Genomic DNA, 21500 nt, shown 5'->3' on the forward strand with positions numbered 1-21500 from the left:
AGTAAAGTGTATTGAATGTATTTTTATTGTCATTTAATCTTATATAAGTTAACTGGGTAGCTCGGTTAAGTTAGCTAGTCAAAACAAGCTAATCCATGTTACAATTCATGGCTGATGGTTCTTAAGTGCTAAAAATATATGCTAAGTAATTTGCAAAAAAAAAATAAACAAATAGGTAGTAACAGTAGTTTTTAGTAATCGATATATTTATCGTGCCATTCGTTAAATTTTTATCTCCTAGAAAAAATATTATAGTAATCTTTAGTAAACATTACGTAATTTTAATACCACCCAATGAGTACAATGTATAACATATAGAAATAGCATTTCCCTGTTTTCTAAATATGTTTCTTTGTGGGATGAAAGTATTTTTTTGTTAACATCTCGTTAAATTGCTGAGTAATTAGTGCTAATTATGTGAGAGTATACATTCTTAAAATGTTTGTATGGATCTTTTTTTGTGAGGGTAGTATTCTAATCTACCATGCCAAAACACTATGCTACTGAGTTTTTAACTATTAAACTAGTTTCACTTAAACTATAGTATAAAATATAATAATAACAACAATAATCAAAATTACACAGTCTACTATAAATTAAACGAAAATGCAGAATCAATAGAAGCAATATCACAAGTGTATTTGCTTAGCAAATCGGGTATTCTTAAGAATAATGGAGTAGATTTGGAACTACCTAATACACACTCTATGTTAAGTTATAATGACCATATAAATTTATGGAACACATATTGTTATGTTTTCCATGATTATTGCATCTGTAATGATTGTGGTGTTTTCTTCCTAAGTGTTCCAAGGTTAGGTCTGTATCTGGCACTCCTCCAACAGAGTATCAGTTCAAGTATTGATTGACCAAATTTGTGCTGGAGATCTCTTGGATGTTTTAGGAATGACTAGTTATGTTATCGACTCATTTATATTGAGTAGGTGCAATTGGTGAAACAAAAGATCTTAATGCACAGAGGCATACAGGTCTATTGACACAATATTTTAGGAAACTTACTAGATGTCTCTCTGATAGTGTCTTATACGTTTTCCTAAATCTACCACACGCAAACAAATTTCTAAAATTGTGTTAATATAAGATAAGAATAAATTCTGTTATATTCCCACTCTCCGTATCTCTTAAAATTTTGCCTGGAGACTCTAGAAGCACCCATTTAAAGATTTTGAGAATTATTTATGATTGATTCACTTTGTAATGATAATAACATTACAGATTTTACATTGAGTAGTCTGTTAACTTTGAGGGAAAGTCATTAACTTTCTTAGATACTTAAACATGTTTTCTTCTCTTAATTTTTCATAGAATTAACAAAAAAATATTTACATCTACAGTTGGGATTTTATGTATGTTTCTAATATAAATTAACGACTATCACAGTTCACATCAATAAAAAAATAATTCCTTTTATCACTTGAAATATCTTTGTTCGTTTTATACATTTTAATTAATTCTGTGACTTGCACATAAGAATCTTGTTTATTCAGCTATCATTACAAAATTATTTAATCAGAATTAATAGTTATGTTTAGAAAATATTATGCATACAAATATATAAATAACATTTTAAGATTCAAAGCTAATCGTTTAGATGATTGTAATGATTCTTTGAGCGATAAACTATTGCATTAACACTTAAATCACCAGCAATAGAGGCAAATATCGCTAATTACTCACGAATATCTCGATTGGATCTTGATATCTAATTAAAACCATTAACGTTTATATTGGTTACAGCTTTTAGAATCATAATTGAACTGTTATGACGTGAATAATGTACCCTTTGCAATAACCATTTGGATGTTATATTGTGGAGTAAAAGTCTAATAACCTCTGATATAAGGGAGCGATGTTGAGCAAATATAATTGTTTGCATTATAGCATTGTTATGAGTAATTATTCTTATAGATTACTAGTGCTGTACCCGTGCTTGGCAACGGAGAGATGTACTATACCACCTAATCCAACTATTAATTTCCCTTAGTAGGCCCTACCTGGGGATCGATACATGGCTTGGTAAAGATTTTAATTGATGTATGTTATTATAAATTTATATCGTAAATTTAAATAAGCTAAAAACTACTAATATTTTTAGTTTAGTGAAAAACATTGCCCTATATTATCTTAATTACAGTAATCTATATTTCTGCATTCATGATATAAAAAAAAATTCAAAAAATGTTTTATTGTAATTTTTTATCTCTGAAGGTGTTATTTTGAACTGATACCTTATATAAATTATTTAAGATGGGGACACCACTATGTGCGTATTTTAACCCAAATATGAGTGAAGGATGAGTGTAGGATGAGTGGCGTGATCTTGTAGTCTTGTTAGTGTCTAAGGCCGACATTTATCCTTAGACACAGTGATATATCATCTTATTATTACCAGCAATGTACTTAAAATTATATATAGGTTTATGGACGTGAAATTTGGGTTGTCGTCATTATTTCCCCTCTATGATAACATTTTTATTTATCGTTTAATATATTTTCTTTGATGCATTTCAACCAAACGTATCAATCCAAATATTGATATTTGCTGTATGTATAATATATCTTAAAGTCTTTAATCCAAGTTCACAAGCTTTAACACGTTTTAATCTGTAGAAGGTTACGAGATAGCATTGCTGGTTTTAGTGAGAAATAAACATAAACAAAGCAGGAACATTTACAGCCCATTACACTAATGTTCACTGTTAGAATTACATTTACAACGCTTGTTAAATGTAATTCTATGAGACTGAGACTGTTTCGCATCTTTTAAATACCATTGCTTGCTTGCACGAATTGTTCTAGAACGTCACCGTTTAAAGTTCCATGTTTTCATTTTTTTTTATATATATAAAATCAAGATTGAAAAAGACTGTACCAATGGAGCCCAACGACTAATTTAAAGCTTAGTACGAAATTCTTTTAAAACAACATAAGTTTTTCTCAGTATATCACGTAAGATGAAGGAATGACGCCACAAACTAAGGCAGTATTATAATAATAGAATTTTAAATTCGTTTATTACTAAAGCACTTAAGTTTGTTCTCATACCGTCCAGAGGTTCATATTAAAACAATAATTAAAACATTTTTCAGTAATTATCAAGCATATATCCGAATATTTAGTCGTTTAAATGCTTTATACAAAAGTAATTATTTTGTAAAAGGCTTTTTCTTAAGATAATCAATATTTATGTAAATCTGTATATTTTGAAATTTTTATCAATGTCTTTAAATGAAAAGAAAAACCTTTTGGGTTAAAATTGAATTAACTGATATGTTTATTATTTTTTTGCATTATTATTATTTGACATGCGGTATATGTAAAATCAGACAAAGAAGTTTGATTGAAAATATTTCTGTTTGTCTAAAACAATTTTACTAATGCCATAAACACATGTTAAAACAGTCATTGTAATCTTAATAGGATTTTCCCAACGACTAATGACACGAAATAATATATTTCGTACCTGAGGCCGAGGTTTTTCCGGCTCGAGATAGTTCTGAAGTTCGAGACGAAGTCGAGAACTTCAAACGATCGAGAGCTGAAAACCATTACAGTCCGTGGTACGAACGCTATTTTTTACCACACTATACCCTATTACCACTATTCAACACAATAATAATGTACACTGATAGTCAACACAACTACTTTAAGGTTATGTGAAGAAATGATTTGAGGAATCAGCAAAAATAATAATAAATAGTTGCCAGGCAGCGGTGGCAATAAACAATTCAATTGCAATGCTATGGATACTGATTGTGTATTTAATATGCATTCACGTTTTAAGAAAGTAAGCGGGCAGCTGATTTTGCGGCCCTAGGGATGTTAAAACCTGCTCGGACCCCAAATGACGATGACAGCACAACGTAACTTTCAGCCACCAATAAAAACAGCCAATAAAACAGCTAAAAACATCATAGTGTGGTAAAAACCATATTTACTTACAATTTGGTTACGTCAAATGCTAAGAGAGGGATATCCTGGAAAGTTTTGGTTTTATTAATCATAAAGTATATTAAATTCTAACCAGCCAGGAGGTCACAATCCAGTTAGGCTGTGTGATTTACAGAGCTCGGCCACAAGCGTTACATTGATGCATGGTTGTGTGACATGATAAATATTAATGTACTTGTGTTTGACGCAGCGTAACTGCTGTGACGTCACCTCACTTGACAAAACACAACGATATCATCCAAGTACTGATTGACCATTATTAACTTCACTGAATCTCTTCTCTAATTAAATTGTATCATAAATAGTTTGGTGCCTCTTGTCCAAAATACAAAGTTACTGTAAACTGCTAACATTACGTTTAGCTATTTAAATGTTAACGCTCGTTTCCATTGCATAACAGTCTGAAATAATTTTAAGGTTTTAGAAAAGCACTAATATAATAATATAAGTTAAATTATTATTTTTTGAGCTCTCCTAAATGGTTTAGAAAAACATTTGGAAAATTTATTTTTTTAGGGACATACATGATGAAACCCATTATTTAGAAACTGTTTTTATTACTAGTTCGTATTTTTTTTTATCGGATGGTTTTTTCTTAATTTATTGTACTAACAGATACATGTATGAAATATATACCCCACATATGCAGTGTTATTAGGTCTCGTAGGCAATTCCAGTGAACAGATTGCATATTGCAGCATATCACTATGCAATCATGTGGTAATGACGATCCTACACTATATAACCTACTGACCGTATAGGCTTACACTTTACATTACAATACAACCTGAAGGTTAAAAAGTGTTATTATAGGGTAAAACAGATTATTGCAGGTTAATACAATGCAGAGGTAATACAGGTTTGTAAGGTGTAAGTTTACAGCATAGGGCTTGCTAAAGTCCAGCAATACTGTCCGACCATAAGGACACTGACCTAACCACAAAGCAATTTTTTTTATATAGTACTGAGTTCATAAAAAATTACCCCTTAAAATACATTTACTAAAGCAAATTTTTCATTTGTATTTTTTTATGGGGGAAAATAATAATTTTACGTGTTTTCGTGTTGAATAACAATAAAAACTTGATTCGTTTAGCTGATTAGTATGGCACTGCTCCAATTAACCACTATAATCAAAATTCGAAAATAGTTTAGTCGTTTTTGCTTGACATATTTGTTAATTTGTTTTCTTCTTAATAATTTTTTTAAGAAGATGTTTTGTAAAAGATACATTTATTATATTTATATTACCCGTAGTATTTTGTCGCAATATCACGGCGACATTGTCAAAGAAACTGTCAATACCGTAACACTAGCGGGTTTTATGTGTGGATTTGGGTTAAAAGGTTTGTAGTGTTAATGGAAGCCTAGCTCAGACTGTGATAAAATGAGGCTTCCCAACCGATTACTGGTCTTTTAACGGCTGTCCACGTTTTACCTTGGCTTCAATGGTTTTACAATATCATCACATCATATGATCATATTATACCATCACATCATATCATACATATGAACAGTAAAACAGAACATATGATAATTGCAATAAACAATTGGTTTATAAAACATAGATTGATGACAAATATTTTTTTTAGTCGACGATACAAACACAATTGGATTTATTTAATTTTGGGGCATGTAAAAAGGAATAGTTTAACTACAACTTAAAAGCTTGAGTGGTTTGGGATTTGGCTGCAGCATTTCTTTACCGTTACTATCCTGCAATGAAGTCAATACGATAAAGGTTGTATTAGCTAACAACTACAATATATTTGCTACTCGTTAAGTATTTTTCATTATAAAGTGTTACATTTTGAATCATATCATCATACAAATATACAACCATACTTAAGTATTTACTTTACTAGGAGTACAGTAAAAAAAGTTCACTTTTGAGGGTTACCATGGAACTTTAACAAACTGAAATATGACACAGCATTTTAACTACCTACCCTCATCTCCATTCATACTTGGCTTAAAATACCTACTTTGTATGGTCACCATTTCATTGAAAAGTATTAACTATGTTTTTTAAGTTGTTAACTATTTAGCTAGTTTTTAGATTTGTTGGTTGATACATAAAGTGTATAAAGTAGGTTCTTAAATTAAAGTGTGTAGCGAATCATATAATTTCATAGCAAAAATTTATACGTAAAAATATTTCCACAACAGAGAATAGTTAAAGATCTTCCTACTCTGGAAAGTTCCGTTGGGTAAAAACCAACTTTGTTTGGTCTCCACCCAAATGTCCTTTTTATCGTTGTCAGGTTTTTATGTGGACGATGCAGTAAAAAGATTCACAGATTGGGTTGTTTTAGATTAAATTAAACTTTGGCTGAATAAAAGGTTAGTGTTACAATACACATTACATTGTAGGGCCAAACAACAATATTCTTTTACTATATTATTTGCAACACAACACACCGTTTGTTTTGGAATTAATTGAGTCTTGCTGTAAAAATTTAATGCAATAAAACCAGATGGAAGATTGTTTTATAGTTAGAAATGACTTTCTTCTAAAGAAATATAAAATATTTAATCGTCCTAACTTAAACTAGTGTGTTAGCTTAGCAAGTCCCTTATGAAAAAGTTTATATATGGCCATATAATTTTTTTTTATCTGTTTATATTTGGTTTTGGACCAAATATAACCAGATATGATCATATATGGAATCCCCCATATATGGAAATGTTTAAATAAAAAATATATAAAAAATATAAAATATATAAATACAAATAAAAAAAATACAATTAAACATATTTTCACATTAAATGGTATAAACTATGCATTAAAACCATAATAAAAATTTTAATTCGAAAATTTCAAAACAAAATTTTCAATTACCCGGCTGGGATTCGAACCCGGAACTCCAGCGTGGGAGTTCGCCCCTTTAACCCCTACACCACTACCGCTTCATATCAGATAACTTAACAAAACCCATTATGAATAAGAGAAGCTGTATTTGGTCTCGTAAAACTAGATTTTCTTAGACATTTTATGTCATTTGAAGAATGTTATTATTAATATAGCCTAACTACGTGACATAGATATTTGCGGCTGTTTGATAGCAAAGGTACAATTAATTAATTGTTAATATAATATTATCTTTATTTAGGCCTACTACACTTACATTTTTAAATTATACGTCAGTTTTAAGATTTTGTTGTGTTGTAATAAAATTGTACAATAGATGTATGTACAGGATTTTGTCATCTGGGTTCAAATCTGGATACTTAATGAAGTACTTAATAAAGTAGTAAAGCAATAGCTTTACTACTAATTACTTTAAATGAGAAATGCCTATATTATCTGCCCCCCTACTGTACCACATTTCAACTCAATCAAATCAGTAGTTTTTGCTTGCGAGAGCAACAAGAAAATACACAAACTCACAAACTTTAAGATCTCTAATATTATATATATATTATAAGAAGTGTTTGGGAGTCCAGTTACAAAATCCAGATGTGGCAACAATTCCTTATAATAATTCCAGTTATTGCCAAAAACTCATTTATACATGAGCATAAATGGAAAATTATTATTCCGTATATGAGTAATTTAATTCCATACCTGGGAGTCATATATGGCCATATATAGACCATGATTCCATATATGGAGGATATTTATGGCCATATATGGGCAATAATTTCATATATAGAAAACATGTATGGCCATATATGGACAATCATTTCATATATAGAAAACATGTATGGCCATATATGGCCAATAATTCCATATATAGACTACATATATGACCATATATGGACACCACCATATATGGATACAACCACATCTGGCCATATCTGCTTCCATATATGGCCATAAAAAACCATATATGGCTTTATAAAAACATATATGGAATTTTGATATGGCCATATATGGCCAGAAATTACTTTTTTATAGGGGGTGTTTTCATTATAAGGCTTAAAAGCTTTTATTTTAAAAGTAATTTTACAAACAGGAACAAAAGAAACGTGATAAACAATTTCCTTTTACTATTTCAGTTTTTAATACACCTTGATAGCTGATAGAATATGCATTTTAAAAGATTCGATTTCAATAATCACATGAGTGCAAAGCTAAGTCTCCTATATAATGACTTAAGTGCACAAAATATGATTCTGACTTCTACTAACACTAAATGGATTTAACATCAACCCACAAGTTCCGTTGGTGTTACAGTATTTAGAGTTTGAAAACTAAAACCTTCATTAACTTAACCAAAACAATCAATAAATTAAAATGATACTATATTAAATTTGTGTACACTCGTTCTTGTTATTTTGAAGTGTGTTTAATGCAATACAAAACTGAAATAGTTATATGATTTAACATCATCTATAACTATCGTCTAGGAATTATAAAACCTACATGGAATCCATTGCAGAATTTGTAAACATTATTTTAAATTCCGTGGAACGATTTTGTTACAGTACGCTACTAAACAAATCGTGATCAATGTCTTACAGTTTTAATTTTATGTCAGTCATTTGTTTGAAATGTGTATAATTCAGATTAATAGTTAATACACCTTATACAAGGTTAACCATTTGAACTATAATTAATTCATTTATTCTGAGTCGAAATCGATTTAACAATAAGTGACACATAAATAACTGTTATGAGACATTGGCATTTATTAATACATTTATTGCATTATTATTATTGGCATTTATTGCTTTATCTTCCTTTCTAGTATCTCCTTCATCTTGCGTGATATATCAGCAGCAATAGTGAGACCAGCTGAAACACATAAATGTAGCAATGCAGCAGGATTGCCGCAATAACAATAACACTTACAGCAGCGCCCTGACCACCTCTGTCTGCAGAATTGTTGTCTTTGCTGGATATTTCCTTATACAAGTGAAAAAAAAACTCTCAGGTTTTGAATCTGTTCCCTGTTCAATGGGAATACAAAAATATGGTTACAGGAAGAGAAACGTGAAAGGAAATGAATACAGGGTTTCAGTTGTGTGTACACATTTTTATATTTTTTATTTAGTATGTAATTTTAAAATATTTGATCGTGTTTTGTTCTTAAGAATAGTGCTAACACACATATATTTATAATCTTATTCATAACCTTTTTGAATTGAGTTTAGTTTACATACAATTTAGATATAATTTATAAAGTCATGAAACATACAATACCTTACAGCCCATAGATTTGACACATTACCTACTTTAGTAATGGAGGACATTATTAACGCGAAGCTGGCTGGTATTCGTTTCAGTATCATGCCATTTTTATACTGACTATGATTCGTCATAATGTGTAAACAAAAATAAAAAATAAAAACTTTAATAAAAAGTAGTCGTATAATATTGAACCTTGATACTTAAAGTAGTTATGAAATTCGTATTTATATTGTAAATACTTAATTCTTCTGAAAGAAATGGTGCCTTTGAATACAATATCTTAAATCCCTCCCCAAAAAACTGTCTGGCCTACTTATACTTTTACATATATTTATATAAAACTAATAGATAAAGTCCTAAATAACACAATGCATTTGAAAATGCTTGTTTTTCTGATGAGAATCCAGGAAATTCTATAAAATAAAAAAAAAAAAAAAAACTTTCAAGAAACGTCTTTTTAACCACAATTCTTTTTAATTAAACTGTGAATGTCTTAAATCTGAATCCAAAGATATAATCTTTTTGGGATTTTTTTTAATCATACGAGACCATGGGGCTTAGTGTATTTTGTACTTCAAACATGATTTTTTTATACGATTTCACTTTTATAAATTTAAGAATTATGTTTTACCATAACCAGCCATTTGGGAAATAATAATCGATTTTAATTAGTTGGATATAATGTTTTTGATGGTACATATTGAGATTAGATTTCTCATTTGCGTAAGTTGATTAAATCATGATTTTATTTTTAAATAGTTTAAAGAAAGCGTAGTAAATCAATGCAAGTTTTGATTTTAAATGTTGCTTGATAGTAATGAAGGTTGTAATGACAACTGGAATCCTAATAGTGAGCATTAGTGTAATGGTCTGTAAATGTTTCTGCTTGTTTATGTTTATTTCTCACTAAAACCAGCAATGCTATCTCGTAAACTCCTACGGATCAAAACGTGCTGAATCCTTGTGAATTTATTAACTCAGGATTATTACTATACATAATTTATTATACACACCAATAACTGATATTTCTCAGGGAACAAATCCTGCCATGATGGGACAGTAAACAATAATTAATTAGTGTTTCAAACTTGGAATGATAGAACATGATCAATTTCAACTGCTAATGTAGCCAGCTTTATCAGGTTTCATTGTTAATAAAATTGTAAAGCATTGATTTTATTTTGTCATGTAGACTCGACTAAAATTAAATTTCATTTAAAATAATGTTTTTGAGTGAGAGATGAAGTTAGGACTTGCAAGTTATTTCTAAAATAAAATGAAATGGTAAATTTGCCATTGACAATTAATTGATATGAGATAGGCATTGTCATTGAATTAAATTAAATTAAGCGGTTACCTTTTTTTTAAAGATGTTGAGAGTGATGGCCTTTACCAATTCATGTAGCTCCTTAAAAAATTGTATACGGTACAATTTTCCTTGTGTGGTGTGACAAATTTTGCCAATCTGTGCTGTGTAATATTAAGTTTAGTCCTGTTTCGGGTTTCTTAAGCGTGTATATCTAGCCTGGAAGATAAGTTTTAGTGTAAATTATAATATGTAATATGTATGAGATAGTTACTGGTAAAATTTTCATTTGCTACAAAAGGTTGAAACTCTACTACTTACTTAACCTCTAAACCTGTCTCTAGAATGGAATATAGCATAAACCGATTATAATTTAAATTTTTATCTAGTAAATAAATATCTATTTAATGCTTATATTATGTTTTAAGTCCAATGTGGACTATTCTTATGGCTTAGTTATTGAAATGTTTAATTGTATTGTATACGTACAATTTATTCTAACTTTTAAAACTGCATCCTCAACTGAATACCTTTGCCTTTCACAAATATTTTATAAAGATCGCAGAGATCAGAAGCTATAGAGATCAGTCGATAAAATGCAGAACTAACATTGTGTTCAATCGCAGTGTTTTGTCTGGAGGAGTTTTTGTATATTGGGAACAGTCTTAAACAATCCTTACCCTTAATAGATTCACGATATAGATTCTCTAGTCCTTCATCTTTAATGAATAAAATAACTAAGACAATTTAAATAATTGTATTTTTTGTACTGGTGACATTTGTTGCACCTATGCAATCACTGCTTGTTATGATGGTAAAAGTGGGAAAGTAATTTCAAGACTGATTTTCATCTGTGGTAAAAAAGTAATCTCGTTAATACTATTTAATTAACGCCTTCCAGTTCATAATTTATTGTCAAATTAGTTTGTTTTACTTAAGGGCATATTTCCACTTTTCCAAATTAAACCAAAGGTCTAAGATAAACAAAGACTCTACTTTAAACCATGCATTTAAAGGTCGAAATATTTATTACAATAGACTTAATAGAGTATGATTACTTTTTCATTAACAGATGGCTTATCTTAAGGTACGATTACTGAAGTCAATCGTTCTTTGAGTTTAGTTAGATTTGCAGATCCATTTTTGGATAGTAGTTGGTCGTGTTTACCTTGTGAAATTGTGAGTAAGTTATTGTCATTGCTATTTAAACACTGATTATTATTCTTGAATAATATATACATAGTTTCTGATACTGCTTCTATTTCCTTCTAGATAGTAATATTGTTAGTTCCACTGTCTGTAATCTTTAAAAACACAAGTTAAAAGTAACTTACTTGGTTAACGCAACTTTGTCAATACATGAAAAGAAAGTTGTTTATTAGCAAGAAATCTTTTTGTTGAAGTGAAAGGCAAAGTATCTGTAATATTTTATTGGAACAATGGTCTATAACTTCTTTGATGAACAATGGAACTACAGTTTCTGTTAAAATAGTGCCAATAAACTTGTCAGTGTTCAGTGCCTTAACGACATCGTTCGTCTCAATCTTGGTCAATCTTCTTTTTCTTTTTTATATTTAAACCTTTTGCCCAGACAATTTCCACCATTTAAACGCTAGATATGTCAACAAGAGTCGGATAAAGAAGAGGGGGATGATTTATATAAAACTAAATGGTTTACACCAATCTATTGACAAATTAAGAATTGTCTTATTATACATCAAGTGCATTATTAACACCTACTAATGGTCTTCGTGGTTTTAAGTACCTATATCATGTGTATTATCCAAAGGTGTAATTTGATGGTAATAAAAAGTTTAGAAAGATCTATCTGTGCATCTAAACTTGATACGAAGTACTTTTATTATCTATGACATTATACGCCAAAATATGAGTAAAATCTACAATATCTTATTGTTTAAAGTGACCTTCAAACTATTACATTACTTATGCTTGTATGATAGAAAGAAATAACAAATAATGACTAGATTGTTTTACTAAGGATTAAGGTTTAAGTTTCGATAAGTTTTATTTTCTTTTCAAATAAAATTAAGTATACCAATTATATGTATGTAAATTTAATAAAATAAATGGCTGAATCAGTCAATTCCGTACTTATAATACGTATTCGATAAACTATCAACCACTAGAATAATAACATTATGACGTACACAGAGATAGGGGGGTTATTATTGAAGCCACCTCATCAACCCTTCATACCGCAGAGGTTACGTCACAGCTCATATTGGCAAACTGTAGGTTTATTCTGTTCCATGTTCATAAAATGAAAATGTTGATAAATAATTTTAAATTCGCCTACTTGTATACATCTATATGTGTTTCTATGGCACAATCATGTGTTCCTAATGGTAAGCGTAGGGTTAGTATGGTTTATCTCTGAAATGTCAATGGAATAATAGTTTAAATGAACAACAATGATGATTCACTAAAATACAAATAAGAAGCTATACATTTACAAAATCCTGATTCAAAACTCTTATGGGCATAAAAACTCAAGATATATGACACATATAGTTTCTAAATTTTACTATTTAGCTTAAAGATTGGTACTTTTGTATAAGAAAGACCAATAAAGAATACATTGAACCGCAGGAGCACATATTGATAGACTTCAATTTGTAACTAGTATCGGTGCTATTGTAGATTAAGTAAATATATTAAAATAATCACATTTATTTAATAACAGAATTAATTCATTCCATGTAGGTGCCTGGGATTTTTTCACATTACTTCAGGCTAGACCTAGGGGTTGCGGCATTATCACTTAGATTAAATCCATTGGTGATTTGGCGGGATTTGAACCCGGGACCTCTTGGACCGAAATCCCAAGCTATTTCGGGCACTGGACCAGCTTGCTCCCCCCGTAGGAAATATAGTGCCTATGAGAAATTTGCTATTGAGTCAAAACACAAATAAGAATATATCATTAACCTCATTTACAACTAAAAGAATCGTTAACAAATTTTACTTAACATTTGTACATAGCTTAGTAGTTTCCATCATAGAATAGACTAAGGAAAATAAATTGGATAAACATTAGGAAACGGATCGAAGACTTATTGCAGTAAAATACAAATCCAATAACATTGACAGTCTCAAGTGTGCATTTATCTTGAGCAGAGAATTGCTTAGGAATCCTATAGCCTTACTGAGTTCAACTCTTTCAACTCATGACAACTTTACGCTTTACAAACACTTAAGTTGAAAGAAATACTTTACACACTTGAAATTGTTTCGGAGGGATCCAAACGACTGCATGACATTTAATTTTTTTAAAGATATAAGTGTCGAATACATGCGTAAAAACGTATCCAACAAAGCCAGGGTTGAGAAGATACAGTACAAGGATGAACTGTATCGTGAAAACTTTATGGCGAGCACCAGGATCCGAACTGACGACGTTACTGCCATGATTTAGAAGCTGGTCGTACTACTACTCGCTAAACGTAATGACATACCAAACTTGTAAATCTTGTATTTAAGTTGAACTCATCAGTTTATAATCGCAACAGTACCCTATCATCAAAGTGATTTTAGAATAGCAAATAATCATGCAATTGCATAAAGTTATATAATTTAACAATTAAAAGTAGTACGTAAAAATATGTAATGTATTTTTATCATATCACATTTAATAACAAGATGTGTAACTTCCATATGTTATATACTGTTATTAAATTTTGTAGCCTATATTCGATGACACAGAAAAGTACCACTTTATCAATTTAGTGGAATACAATATTTATCAAGGTCAATCAAACATCATTGTATATGTACTTTGATAGTTTGATTTATTGAGTATAGTACTGAATACTTATTTTTTACAATTAATATGCGTTGTAGTTGATTAAACTGGTTAATTATGGTCATATGGCAATCGAAATAAGCTTGGTTTTAGGACAGATCGAGTTTGTGGACCCTATATCTGCAACAACGCATTTTTCATGCGGTTGATCGAACAGCTGATTTCTGATCACATCCCTATGTCAGTATGGTTTATGTGGCTGATATGTATGAATCAGCTGATCTCCATAGTATTCCATCCATGATGTACATACCAATTTTGTTTATGAATACATATCTTCATATGCATATAACTGGGTAAACATTTTACTATGTGAGTGTGCAGCATAATTGTTTTCATGCCAATCTTCAGAACAACAAATTTAAACATTAGCAACGCAATTAATGTTATTTCAAAAAGACAGAAGACTTTGTGAGGATATATTCACAGAATAAACTTGTAATCTGTTGATCAAACTGTTGATGGAGGAATATGAATTCGGGTCAATGCTCAACTTATACTGTATGTATTTTATAGTAAGAGTCCGTAAAAAATAAAAATCCTAAAGTAGATATTAATATTTTAATTAATTAATTTTTTTTTTTGCTTTGATACCACAAGCCCGGTATGTTTGTTAACGATCATATCTTCTTAGCAACGCATTTATATACTTTTTGAAAGCTACATTATTAAAATGAGTAAGTTTATATAATTAGTTAAAAATAAATTGTCAAGTAAATTAAAACACTAAGAACACCCTTGTTGCCAGAGTCTGCTACATGTTTACTATGCAATTGAATTGATCAGAAAAAGATCAATATTTAAAATTTCTATTACTAAGCATCCATACTAGTTAGGTTTAGACGTCATATCAATAAAGGAACTTTAGTTGAACCTTTACACCGATTCCAGGGATTATTCCGTTAATCATGCTTTATCTAAGCATTGGCGTGACTAGTGTTCTGACTAAGTGACTAATTGAGTCACTCTGATCAATACTATAATACGTTTACAAAGATTGGGCCTTTTTTAAAGGAATAAACCTATTCGACCCGCACTTAAAACTACCCTTAAAACCGATTAAAACCTGAAATACTAAACATTGGACACGTCAATAAGTTGCAGGCTGCAGTATACATTAAGCTAACAGAAGTTGGGGGACTTCCTCTCTAACCAACTAAATTTTGTGAACGGACTTTCATGAAACATCATTTAGGCACTAATTTCTCAGTACTTGTTCTTAGTTATGGATAAATATGTATAACTGTACATACCAATATCTATGGAATGACGAGTAGAATGTGAGTAATTTTGTCAGTAATTTAATTATGTGAACATCTAAGCAATACATTAATTTTAACTGAACTATTTAATAGTTTTATAAGAACGTACAAAACCTGTTTTAATTTTTCGTTTACCAGTAAGCCAAAACTATGTAAATCTTGTAATACAAACACCTCTTGCACATCCCCTAAAACAAGAACGTATGATCATGTAAACGCCATCCGACCAAAATGAGATGAAAGGCAGTTGAATGATCACAATCATGTGATGTGATGAATTGGTTCAGAATTTAGTTATGTCTGAACAATGAACATCATTCTCCCTTTACTGCAAATCTTGTACCACCTTTATCCAATGCTAATACTATAACAACCTTTATATCATACCATTTATACCCTAAAGCACACCATTTGGTACTCTGGAGGGTATGATCTCTATTTTAAAAGCATTTTAGCGGTTAAATTTCGTCCACCATCCTGTTCAGTATTCACGTCAAGTAAAATTTCATCAATAATTGCGTTGGTTTTATTGTTATATAAACTATAATCTTTATTTATATAAATAAAGCATAATAATTTATATAAAATTCCAAAAAGTGAGTCGTATGTCCTACTATGAAATCATTTACTTATGTCAACAAATAAAATCTGCCTACTAACTATAGGAAACTTTATAAATATATGTATTAGTTAATACATGGCTTCAAAATCTTCAAAACAGCTTATTTCCCTACGTACGAAGGGCGCACGAGTATTAGTGAAGCTAGATTACTAAAATTAAAAGTAAACATGAAGTTTCCGCAGAGGATTAGATAAACCTATCTAAAAAAAGAAACAAATGAAGAAAACTTGAATTTGATAAAATGAAAACGTGGCATATGCACATTATGAACCTTCATTTAAATCTTCATTTAAAACGCTGTTACCAGATTATTGTAAACGTACAATTGATGTCTTATGTTAAAACTTATGTTAATTATTTATTGTTTGCTTTTAAATTCTTTTCTAGTATTTAGTCAGTTGATTATTTTTTCTCTAAAATATATTACAATGCAATAAGTAATATATCAAAATGTAAAAACGAATACACCCAATTAACACCAAATGTAACATTTCACAAACTAATGATTTATATCATAACATCTAGTCCTGGCATGTACCAATGTCATTAGTGTGATAATTGCCTGTTAGTTAGACAATTAGTAGTTACTTAACTTCCCATGTTGCTTTGTATCTAGCTTTGAAAGTCTTCGTTATTGTAGCTTGATTGTGAAAATGATTATCTAATAGAATTTCGTAATCACAAATAAAACCAATTTTATTTGACAAAAAGAGCTATTAGGCACTGACAGAGTCATTTACACAAATTAATTATAATATTTACATCATTTTAGTTGAGAGTTCACGGACAAAGTGGGTTCTTAAAATTAAACTTAAGAGTCCTTGGAGGCTAGACGTTCTAACTCATAAAACAATTAAAAACTACAAAGCGAATTTCTAATCTCACATTATACTAGATATTTAAATTACAACAAATTTGGTACTTGAAAAAATATTTTAGGTAGGTAAATGGCTCTTGAGTGGCTGATTGAAAATAACAAAATTAACATTGCTCTTATGGTGGACAAATCCAAGAAGACCATTGGCTTCCATGGACTCCCTTGGAAAGACATTGAACACAACAAATAACATTTCTAATCTCGCAGTATGATGAATATTTACATTACAATCACTTTGTTGTTTGAAAAACTATTTTTGGATGATAATTAACTCTTCTTCAGCTATTTGCAGTTATCCAAGACAGTCGCTAGCCTCCAAGGATTATTAAGTCTCTTATACAAAGTGAGTTAACTACAGTAAACGTTAAAAATATCTTTAAATAGTGTCTCCCTGTAAAAGGGGGTAGTTTTTATTAATACCAGTTTTTTTTACAAATATTCACGGTTCTCGATACACAAAGACTCTAATTTCAAAAATAGAAGTTTAGAGCGGGGTTTCTGGTCTCGGGACAGAGTTCATATATCACCAATCACATATGGATTTGAACCACTTTATTGTCATGTGTCTGACTGGTTCTGAGCCTAAGTCTATCTTTAAATTCACCTGTCAATAAAGCAAAAATGAAGAACTCTCGGATGGGCATAATTAACCAATTGGTTGAGTCTCTTCTCTAATTCTCGGTAGTGTAGTACATGCATTATGTCCAGCATGACACAGATTGGGTATTGGCCGTCAATATTGATCAATATTGATCAATCAATATTGATGTCAATATTGATGTCCAGTACATCATCATCAGTCCTAGTCTCATATTGTTGCGGTGTTATAAGAACATAAAATATGTGGAGAATTGTTTTACTTACTTTTTAAGGCATTGTTTTCTTTGCCAGACATTTACAAAATGATCCCATATATTATAATGTAACGAAGCTTGCGTGCAAAACAAAGTCAAGTTTGTTTTCAGGAATATCACAACACAACTTAAATGAAATACCACATGCTGGGAAGAATGGTTCACTTTCTCATAGCACCCAGGCTTATGAAATTTTTTCGCCTGATCGTTGCTAGATTAAAATTGAAGAATTTCTGTGTTTACAAAGACTAAGAAATATAAAATTCACTAATCTGCTAACTACACTATCATTAAAAAGATCTAGTACAAATGGAGATTTTTCACACCCTTTAAACTTGATCGTATGTTACAATCATAACTAACATCTTTAAGTTGACTTCAAACAAATGTACTAAATTGTTGGCCTCAGATAAGGCATTCAACTCTAACTGAACTCCGCAGCCGGAAAGGGATGTGTCGTCGGCAAAGAGTGTAGGTTTTACAGCTGAAGTGCATGAAGGGAGGGAATTTGTAAAAAGAAAGAATAGGACAGACCCGAGTACAGAACCCTGGGACACTCCCCTCAATATAGAGGACTTGGCAGAGGAATAGGGACGCAAAAGTCCAGTCTCATCCGCTGAACGGATCTTTACAAACTGTTTTCTGCCTTCAAGGTAACTTGTGATCCAGTTTAAGGCCAGGCCACGTATTTCCACCTCACTCATTCTCTGTAGCAGCAGCCTGTGATCAACATCATTCCTTCGACCCCCCTTCAACATCATCGAGCCTTACTGAGGTCGAAGAAAAGCCCTGCTGAAAATTTCTGGAATCGAGCTCATTTACTACTCTTACTACTCCAGTTATGAAGTTATATATAGCAGATAGAGTAGGTTTCCTCTTCAAGAACCCGTGTTGTCCATAGTAATTATATTATTACTGTCTAGGAATTTCCATAACCTAGTGACCATCTTCTTCTGAAAACCTCTTCGAGAATGAAGAAGCAATAGATATTGGTCTGTAGCTGCTCCATACTCAGAGGTGTGCAGGACACAGCCCCTGAAATTACAAATTCGGGGGTTTCCTTTTTTTAATATCAGTCTCTTTTAGACCTCGGGGAAATGATCCGGAAGTAAAGGAAAAATGTATAAGGTGGCAAAGGAGTATGCAAAAAAAATATATATAATCATTTTTAATAAGTGTTTAGTTATGTAACTGAGTAAATATTAAATCTGATAGTTTATTGGTAAAATAAAAAGTGTATTTTCTTACATCCGATTCCCATAGTTCACCAATTTAAAAAAATGAAAAACTTTGGTCTCGTGCAGTTATGGAGTAAAAAAATCTGGATTCACTATAATAGTTATAAAATATAATCAGATTTTTAGCTGTTAAAGAAACGACAGGTAAAAATGCACTAGGTCTAAATTTCTCTATCCAGTCCGCCTAAAAGTAAATGTTGAAATTAATTTATATTAAAAAACCACTTTCTTGTTTCACTCAATTTTATGCATCTGAAAAGGTTATGGTTAGGGTAAAATAAAGTATATTAAATTCTAACCAGCCAGGAGGTCACAATCCAGTTAGGCCGTGTGATTTAGAGAGCTCGGCCACAAGCGTTACATTGCTGCATGGTTGTGGGACATGATAAATATTAATGTACTTGTGTTTGACGCAGCGTAACTGTTGTGACGTCACCTCACAGAGCTCGGCCACAAGCGTTACATTGATGCATGTTTGTGGGACATGATAAATATTAATGTACTTGTGTTTGACACAGCGTAACTGTTGTGACGTCACCTCACAGAGCTCGGCCACAAGCGTTACATTGATGCATGGTTGTGGGACATGATAAATATTAATGTACTTGTGTTTGACACAGCGTAACTGCTGTGACGTCACCTCACAGAGCTCGGCCACAAGTGTTACATTGATGCATGGTTGTGGGACATGATAAATATTAATGTACTTGTGTTTGACACAGCGTAACTGCTGTGACGTCACCTCACAGAGCTCGGCCACAAGTGTTACATTGATGCATGGTTGTGGGACATGATAAATATTAATGTACTTGTGTTTGACACAGCGTAACTGTTGTGACGTCACCTCGCAGAGCTCGGCCACAAGCGTTACATTGATGCATGGTTGTGGGACATGATAAATATTAATGTACTTGTGTTTGACGCAGCGTAACTGTTGTGACGTCACCTCGCAGAGCTCGGGCACAAGCGTTACATTGATGCATGGTTGTGGGACATGATAAATATTAATGTACTTGTGTTTGACGCAGCGTAACTGTTTTGACGTCACCTCGCAGAGCTCGGCCACAAGCGTTACATTGATGCATGGTTGTGGGACATGATAAATATTGATGTACTTGTGTTTGACGCAGCGTAACTGTTGTGACATCACCTCGCAGAGCTCGGCCACAAGCGTTACATTGATGGATGGTTGTGGGACATGATAAATATTAATGTACTTGTGTTTGACGCAGCGTAACTGTTGTGACGTCACCTCGCAGAGCTCGGGCACAAGCGTTACATTGATGCATGGTTGTGGGACATGATAAATATTAATGTACTTGTCTTTGACACAGCGTAACTGCTGTGACGTCACCTCACTTGACAAAACACGCCGTTACAGATTTCAACCATCGGCGACTGATTGACAGTTATAATTAAAACGCAGCTGAAGTAATTTCCTCGATTTATCAACAATTCATTTAATTTGTTTAAAACTATTATGATTTGTCATTGACTTTGAATTTTCGAGTAGATTTCTTATGCTATTGTATAATTTGGGGATTGTTTTTTGTGGAATATCAATAAGCACTTATAAGTGTTGAAAACACTTTCCACATATTAGCAAAACATACCCAAAAGTTCTCCAGCTAATTCACAGGGATAGAGAATCTGTGAGAATCTGTGTATTGGTTTTTGGGGGTTGCCAAAGCATTTGTGACTGTGTATCTGTGTTTAGATATCACGTACAGATTCAAGATTCAAGATTACACACGTGGAGAGATACGGAGAAGAGGACGCGCAGAGAAGAGAGCGGATGGCATCCACGTGGAGAGCTACGGAAAAGAGGACGAGCAGAGAAGAAGAGAGCCGAAGGAGAGGAGCGCAGACAGAGGCTCACGTGTTTCTAAAAGCGGTTTTGTTTGTTTATGACACCACACAAATAAATTTTCCCTTTGTATTCTATGTTTAATGTCTGTGATTTTAAGGGTTGAGAAGACAGCTAATTACAATTATTATTCAAAATTATAGTTAAATAGTATACCCCATGGCTTGGTCCTGGTTAATAATTACTAAAAACTTAAATACTATCTTATAGTACATTAAAAAATACTTAAATATATATTTGAAAAGAATTGCATTTTAAGATATATAATGAAAATTTTATCTGTGATCTAAATAAAATAAAATTTAATCCATTTATATGTGATCACCAAAGTTGAACATAGATTATTTAAAAATTAGAATATATGCAAATTAATAGTCTATCCATTATGATTATTAAAAGGACATATAAACTATTATTTTCAGTTTACATACCTTATATTTCTTTTCTGATAATCATGACCACACTAGCATATCATGATCATGTGCGGTTTACAGATTTCTCAACAGTTCATCATCCTTTCTGGATTACAAAATATTAATTAC

Source organism: Macrosteles quadrilineatus, unplaced genomic scaffold (assembly GCF_028750875.1).
Source record: "Macrosteles quadrilineatus isolate MER2022 unplaced genomic scaffold, UCM_ALF_1.0 Scaffold_5__1_contigs__length_97177068, whole genome shotgun sequence".
Lineage (NCBI taxonomy): Eukaryota > Metazoa > Arthropoda > Insecta > Hemiptera > Cicadellidae > Macrosteles > Macrosteles quadrilineatus.